This window comes from Sinocyclocheilus anshuiensis, unplaced genomic scaffold, assembly GCF_001515605.1.
Source record: "Sinocyclocheilus anshuiensis isolate Anshui unplaced genomic scaffold, SAMN03320099.WGS_v1.1 scaffold1075, whole genome shotgun sequence".
In the NCBI taxonomy this organism is placed as follows: domain Eukaryota; kingdom Metazoa; phylum Chordata; class Actinopteri; order Cypriniformes; family Cyprinidae; genus Sinocyclocheilus; species Sinocyclocheilus anshuiensis.
In genome coordinates this window covers 689,186-697,432 of record NW_015544163.1, presented here as the reverse complement: position 1 = coordinate 697,432, position 8,247 = coordinate 689,186, and the positions used below count along the sequence as shown (strand labels likewise).

Genomic DNA, 8,247 nt, shown 5'->3' with positions numbered 1-8,247 from the left:
TGGGGCCTGTGGAATGTTGGTCCACTCCTCTTCAATGGCTGTGCGAAGTTGCTGGATATTGGCAGGAACACATAACAGACCCTCAGCCATCGTGTCACAGCGTTTAATGCGTCTCTGGAGGTTGATGGATGAACTGTGAGCTTTTTCTCACAGCACGCCGAGGTGAGATAAAAGGAAACATAGCGCTGTGAAGCCCGTACCTCTCATGACATCACCGTTAAATGCTTCCCGACCTCCACAGCTGCTGAGCGAGACACACCCTCACGCTTCCTGCATGAACCATCTAAACAATTCACATCATTTACCCTGGGAAAAACGCCTCACTGCCAGCCACGACTTTCCGTGCAGTGCCGACAAAAAATGATTACCCCTTGTTATTTTGTGGTCACAAAAGCCTAATAAAATGACCTTCGATTTCGTTTTAATAGTGTGTCCCAACCCAGATCAGATTGGACACTGATGTTACAGAGATCGTGGGTGGATGTAATACTAGATTTTTCATTCAGAACTACTGTTTAGCCCAGAAGTAGTCCATACAGCTTTATTATATTTCAAGTCCACTAAAGTCAAAATTTAAAGTCATTATTTGCTGGTAATTTTTTAGTGACATTCTTTATCACAGAAAATAATGTCTTGTCCTACTTTTTTGTTTGTTTTTTTGCAGTTACAAGGTGACATAGGGCATATATGGGGAATAACATTTATGTTCTTCCCCATATACGCCCTATGTCGTCACCTTATAACTGCAAAAAACAAACAAACTTTTATGTGCATATTTTAATGTCTGATGAGGAAAACCAGTCAGAAAAAGTCTAAACAAAAGCCATCTTTTGGAAAATAAAAGATGTAGGGCCAGACCTGGTTCTGTGCATTAAGTGTTGACTGGAGCTTACAGATGATTGTAAGAAAGGGGTGGATGTAAAGATTGGAAGTTATGACAATTTTAACAGAAAATTATGAGGTCAAAAAAATTAAAAAAGAAACATGCATGAAAAATTGTTCATAATAAGAGCAATAACACGCATTAAATAATTGTTAATTCCAATTGATTATTTTCAAAGAAAGTGGTCTGAAAGACTTTTTAGAGTTGCAGAAAATTTGCTCGCTCTAGTCGATTCTTTTTCAAAAACTATCTTGGTTTGAAAAGCGGTCTGAATGACTCATTTCATGAATCACAAAATAATCATTAATTCTAGCTGAATCGAACTTTCTTATTATTATTTTTTATTAAATCTACATTATGTAGCAATTGCAGTCGACTTGAACTGAACCTATAATTTTCCCTCAAAGGTTCATAATCTTTCTATCCTATAAACTGCCTCTTCTTTGGACATTTGCCCTTTTGGTAGAAATCCCTTCTGTGAACTACACACAAGTTCATATTGCATGAATATGTGTGCTTGGTAACTATGACAAGCTTGGATTGTTCTTTGCTTTCCCATTTAAAATTTATATGAGCGGATTAGATGTGTGTGTGTGTGTGTGTGTCCTGAGGCTCATTGTTACCAGTGCTGATGTCATAGTGTTTTCCTGAATCCCAGCTCTGAGATCATTGTCTAAAGAGGTTGATCAAAGGTCAGCCGATCTCACACGTCAAGAAACTACACAACCCGGTGTAAGAGCAATTGACACCGACACTGGGCCGCTTCCTTTGAGATTTCATTGAACCGTTTTCACAAAGCTTTCTTCTTGTGCCCAAAGCTACCATTCTGAAATGTTAATATTTGATCTTTTTGTTTGTTTGAACAGCTTATGGTATACAGTAAACGAAACAGATATTTCTAAACAAATACTGAGACATTAGAAATATATTTTTCTAATCTCACGGTTTACTTAATTGGAAGGGTGGGAAATTATGACTACTATAGGGGAAAAACAAATCTCTTCTGCTCACCAAAGCTGCATTTATTTGATCAAAAATAAAGTAAAAACAGTAATATTGTGAAAAATTATTACAATTTAAAGGGGTCATATGATGCAATTTCAAGTTTTCCTTTCTCTTTGGAGTGTTGCAAGCTGTTCGTGAATAGATAAGATCCCTGAAGTTGCAAAGACTAAAGTCTCAAAGCCAAAGAGATATTCTTTATAAAAGTTAAGACTCGTCCACGTCTTCCTAAAATGCCTCGTTTAAACACGCCCCCACATGTCTACGTCACTGTGTGGGAAGATTTGCATAACACCGCCCAAATGTTCACGCAAAGAAAGAAGGCGTAACTTTATTGTTGCTGTCACCGCCGTCGCTGCCGCCATGTTGTGAAGACGCTGTGTGTTTTGTTGCGAAAGTGAAACTACTTTGTTTGGCCTTCCAAAAGAGGACACAACTAGAAATCAGTGGTTAAGTTGTATTTACAACATTGTTCCAGAACAGTTCAACCCAAATATTCAGATGTGTGCAGCACATTTTATGGAGGACTGTTTCCTGATCCTGGTAGAGTAGACTACAATGCCGGCTGTTCTGACTCACAGACTGTAAGTACGTTTTCATATTTAAAGGATTTGCCACTGATGATTCAAACGCGAGTTTTGAGCAGTGTAGAGTAGCACTTGTTGTTTGTCACATGGTTTTATGTTTACGTGGCACGATGCAACACAACGCGTCAAAAGACAGTATAAGTCATTATAATCCGTAATTATGTCCCCACTGGATGCAACAAATGCCTCGTTTGTAATGGGTTTTCATGTTTTTGAATCATCGCTCTGGCCTGACAGGGCATCATCACAATATGGTAAGGGGCGTAACATTTCCGTCACACGCTTGAGGTATTCGGCCAATCACAACGCACTGGATAGCTGGCCAATCAGAGCACACCTCGCTTTTCAGACCGATGAGCTTTGTAAAAATTGACGTGTTTCAGAAAGGCGGGGCATAGAGGAGCAACAATAATGTACAGTACGTGGAAAATAATGTGTTTTTTGAACCTTAAACCGCATAAACACATTTCATTACACCAAATACACAGAATAATGTTATTTTTTTAGCAACGTCATATGACCCCTTTAAACTGACTGTCAATGATTTTTCTATGTGAATATATATTTTAAATGTAATTTATTCCTGTGATGGCAAAGCTGAATTTCCAGCATCACTTCGGTCTTCAGTGTCACATGATCCTTCTGAAATCATTCTAATATACTGATTTGCTACTTAAACATTTTTGCTTATTATCAATGTTGAACACAGTTGTGTGGCTTTATGTTTTTGTGGAAAGATTATTTGATGAATAGAAAGTTCAAAAGAACATTGTTTACTTGAAATAGAAATGTTATCTAACATTATAAATGTCTTCGTTGTCACATTATATCAATTTAATAGGCTACATCATTGCTGAATAAAAGTAGCCTATTAATTTCTTCCAAACTATTAAATGGTCATAATCGGTTCGCAAAGCAGTCTGAACGACTCGTTATGTGAATCGCAAAAGAACAAAGTCCAAAAGAATGGCATTTATATTAAATAGAAATCTTTTGTAACATTATAAATGTCTGTCACTTTTAAACAATGTAATGCATCCTTTCTGAATTAAAATAGCTAGGCTATTACTTTCTTTGAAACGTTTTAAAGTTTGCATTCACTTTCACTCGGAACATCATGAGCGAATGAATACTCCCAGCGCACGACTGTCGTTTTCTCACACAGATTTCAATCAAATATCTCTCTGCGGTTTCCCTTGCTGGAGGCTTGACGTCTTTCCTCCTCTGTGGCATTGTGGGATACGTCTGTCTGAGGCAGATGGCCACAGCTCTGCATATCTAAGAGAGCTCTTGATGAGGAAAGTTGAACAAAGGCTGACCGGCCTGAGCTCCGCACTCCTGGGTTTAATTAGGAAGTATGCTCGCGCGTGTGTGTGTGTGGTACAGCAACAATGGTTGAGCGGGGTAAAAAGTACACGCCGATCGATTACTGACAGCCAGAGCTCTGCGTCACAGCGGACGGTCAGCGGTTAACGCTCGCTGGCCTCGCGGGAATAGTGCTGCTCAACGCGGAGGCAGAATTGATGGAAATCATTCAAAAACAAAAAGCCATTGTTTCATAAGAGCCTTACCACCTTCCAGCTCAGCACACAATGACTCCATAATGCTTATCTGTCTCCATAAACACACACACACGCATTGGGAAACTTTGAATGAATCGTGCAGGTGTTATCCACATTATTTTTAATGTAAGCCCACTTACCTTAATGGCACGGCCATTTGTAATTTGAACGTATGCAAGTCAGAGTTTGTCTTACTATTGGGAGAAAGTGTAACGGCTAACTTGGATCAAGTGTGCCGTAATAACCAATCACATTACAGCCTTGACATCACTGAATTTCAGTCAGAGTTTTGCGACACTCAATCGGCGTTTACGGATACCATTTGAATGAATGAGAAATGCCGTAAACTGAATCCCACCTGTCACAAAAAGTCAGTGACTTCTCTTATAAAACAGCATTCTTTTCGTGGTAAACTCTAAAAATAGTTCAATCTAAAATTATTGTTTAGTGTAAAATAGAGACCTGCACTACCGCGGAAGTACCGCGGGACCCGCGGGACCCAACGCAACAGGGTGCGGCGCGGGACAACTTTTGATGGGCGAGTGCGGGTGCGGGTGGGAAGAGACTCGTGTGTGTGCGGGATGCGGGAGAATAAAATGATTCGCGGGACTCCCGCAAAATATAAATTATCTAAATATAGAGTGTCTAAAACATATAAATTGTTATTTATCTGTTGAAACATTTCATGTAAATTTCTTCAATGTACTGAAAAAAAATCTATATAGATTACTTTTATGCGGGCTTTTGCAGGTGGGAGCGGGACAAAACATGAATGTCGCGGGTGGGAGTGGGACCAGATAAGATATATTTCTGCGGGAGCGGGCGGGCGCGGGACTGAAAAATCCGTCCCGCGCAGGTCTCTAGTGTAAAACATGTTGAAGATTAGCAGATAGGCTGTCGATTCATTAAATGATATGTTTGCTCTAACAAGCTGTTTATTCAGCATAGTGAAGCCTCTCCTGCACTGACATCCATTCAAAAAAACGACCTCTGGTCTCCTTTCCCACTGTGATGTGGGGTTTGGTGTTTGGGTTTTGTTTCATGTTCATGTTTCATGTATCTCTGCCTTGTGTATGTGTCATGTTCTGATTGGTAGTCCTAGTCATGTGTCTTGTTTCCCATTGGTTTGTTATTGTCATGTGACCTGTATTGTTTGCTATAGGTAGCCATCATGTCGCCATTGTCTCTCGTCGTGTATTGATGTTGTAACCCGCTGTCGGTGAGTCCTGTCCATGCCAAGTGAAGTCTGTTCTAGTCAAGTCTGTTCATGCCTTGTCAAGTCAAGTCTGTGTATCTAGTCTTTGTCTGTTTGGATTATGTTTGGATCACCTGTAAATAAACTGCACTTGGGTTCTTCACTTACGCTCGCCTTCAGTGGACTGATTCGTGACACCCACGCAGTGCCAAAGTGGAAGCGTTAGCATTAGCCTTTACACTTTTTTGGCTAAAGGTTGCAGGCTTGTCTTCTAGTGGCTTTGTGTGAGTCTTCCGTTATCATTCGCTTTCTGTTGTTTTAGCTGTACAAAAACCATCTGCAGCATGATATTGCAAATTGGTTTTTGCATCGTTTTAGCTATGTTTCTTCTAGTGATTTACCTATAGCGGCTATTGATTAGGAAGTCTCGCAACTTCACAGAAAGTAGATTACTTCCACTTTTCAAAATAAGGTGGATGATGTTTAGATATGGACTAAATGGATTATGCAGATCATGTGTGTGTAAAAATACTGTCAAAAACTGTGCTAATGGCAATTAAGTTGTTTTTGTGGGTCAGTTCTGCATGCTGGTTGTGTGTTTGCTAACAAGTTGCTACATAAGATGTCTATGGTTGTCCCATTCATCAAACAGCCATCCTTTCTTGCGCTAGTTGTACTTCTTGTTTAGCAACTTACATTTTAAAGCACACAACAGTGTCAAAATTCACATTTGAGGTATAAATGTAATTTGTGTTGTAGAATGAAATGTGAAGATGATCTCAGTAATTTAGAGTAGTAATTAACTTGTAAATGGAGAACCGTTATTCTAAAAACCCATAAGTTGGACCAGGTAAATAGTGCTGGATTTTATTAATAAAACACATTGAAAATGAGCCTAGTTTACACAGAGCAACATTTCAGTAAAACAGCTTTCCTTTGGGATTTTGTCTTTGCAATGCTGAACTGCATTTCCAAAGACATGCTTCTAGACGAAAGTTGAGAAATCACTGTGTATTCATTGTGGTTTATGACATTAAGCTTGACTCTTGCAATACTGTGTATTCACTGAACAGCTGCGCCAATTTGTAGTATTTTAAGGGGAAATCATTGTCTCTTTGGTACAGTTTTTGCCATGCATATTTTTCATTATGTTGGGCATAAACTAGGGCTGCACGATTAATCGCATGCGATATTAAATGCGCATTAAATATCGCATGCGATTAATCGTGCAGCCCTAGCATAAACATATATTTGCTATTCTCAGTTATGTTTAATTTAATTATCAATGTTGTTTCAGATGTTTCTGTTAAAGCAAATAGTAATAGTAAAGGGATACTCCATGAGGGCATCTCAGATCATTTGAGAAATCATAGCAAATCTGATCAGTTTGAGGCATTATTAACAGGATGCACATGAGATTGGGCTCATTTTCCAAGGATAAACATTTGAGAAGCAGGACTAATTTTGCCAATATGATTGAGATATTAAAGAGCTCTTTTGGTCACTTTTCTTTTCCTCTGGTTTCACTCGATTTCTCAACTTTCAACCAGAGACACACGGAGCTCTGCCAGCTTTTTCTTTTGAAATGAAGATCGCTGTTGCAACACTGTAATTGCAATTCAGAGAGTTCAGAGCTCTGCGAAGTCAAGGGCTTGGGTTTATTTTGAAGCCTATAATGAAAACCGCACTTTCTCTTATTCCTTCCTTCCTGTTCTTTGTCTTTATGGCTTTTATTCACAATCAAAGAGAGGAAGAGAACTAGGGAGTCACCCTGAATGAAGTGAAATGGACGACAGTAACTTTGCTCAGATCAGTGAGACGTGTTTTAATCAGCATTCATCCTGAATGTACACCAGTTCAGAGTCGTGTCACTGCCAGGAACCGTCTGGCACGGGAAGTGAAGCGATCCCACGCTGAGATCTTCCATCCCTGCAGCTATACGACAGAGTTTTCGGCACATTAATTGGCCGTCCTGTCTCTCGGAGAGACACTAAAGCAGATCTATTAGCTCTGAAACGCCTCCCGTTCAGTTCTGTGCATTTCAGACTCGGGTCAGGCTGTTTTTCTTGGGTATTGTGTGTTGAATCGATGCTCAGAAACAGCAGGAGTGATGCTTTGCTCTGTTAGAAACACAATACAACAGGATGACAGATAACTTTTCCGGTTTTTGCCAACTTTTAATGGACAAGCAAATGCTTTCCCGCAAAGGAGGGCTTCACATTGTCGTGTTTAAAGAGCAGAGCTCTTATTCGTGAATAAGAGCACTCGATCTAAAGGTCTTTCTCCCTGTACTTACTCGCGTTCACTCTGCTCTCATTTCACTGAAGTCAAAGGTCAGACGAGAGCCCAAAACAGAGACCTATAAATGCTGATAGAAAACAGGATTCATATGCAGTTGTGATCATTGCTCAGATGTTTTATTGTGCAGAGTTTGCTCTTTCATGTCTCTGGTTATTTAATGGGGATCTTAGTTATATTAGAAATGTATGAATTGTATTATGTCTCAGATGTTGCTCCTAAAATTAATTCAGTGACAATTACTGGTACATTACTGAGCATTTAACCCTGGTTTAATGTAATTCTGATTCATATTGTTCCATGTTTCCCATTAGTTTATCCTGGGTTAGAAATGCAACATGACTCACAGAGAGAGATGCTAAATATATTTTATTTATATTTATTAAAATAATGAATGCTAATATAGTCAACATTTGTATAAATATATTAATATAATATATACTATACAATAATCTAATTTATGTTATAGAGCAAAATTTGTTATTTATATATATATATATATATATATATATATATATGAGAGAGAGATTATATTTTAATTTAATTACAAATTAATAATAAAAATATAGTTTATTATACAAGTAATATTAATATAATTAGTATTATATTATTAAACATTTATCTATACAATTTTAATATGCCAAATTGATTATCAGAAGATTAAATTTAGTTAAAGGGGTCATATGATGCGATTTTTAATTTTTCTTTTCTCTTTGGAGT

At 38.4% G+C, this 8,247-nt stretch overlaps 1 long non-coding RNA gene across 1 annotated transcript in view; it reads right to left on the bottom strand.

Annotated features, from left to right (window-relative positions):
- LOC107695667 (uncharacterized) overlaps nt 1–4,205 on the bottom strand; it is a 9,154-nt gene extending 4,949 nt beyond the window's left edge. Inside the window, exon 1 of the long non-coding RNA XR_001635016.1 lies at nt 4,175–4,205. This is a non-coding gene — a long non-coding RNA (uncharacterized LOC107695667). The remainder of the gene's footprint in view (nt 1–4,174) is intronic.
- Nucleotides 4,206–8,247: the final 4,042 nt, after the last annotated feature.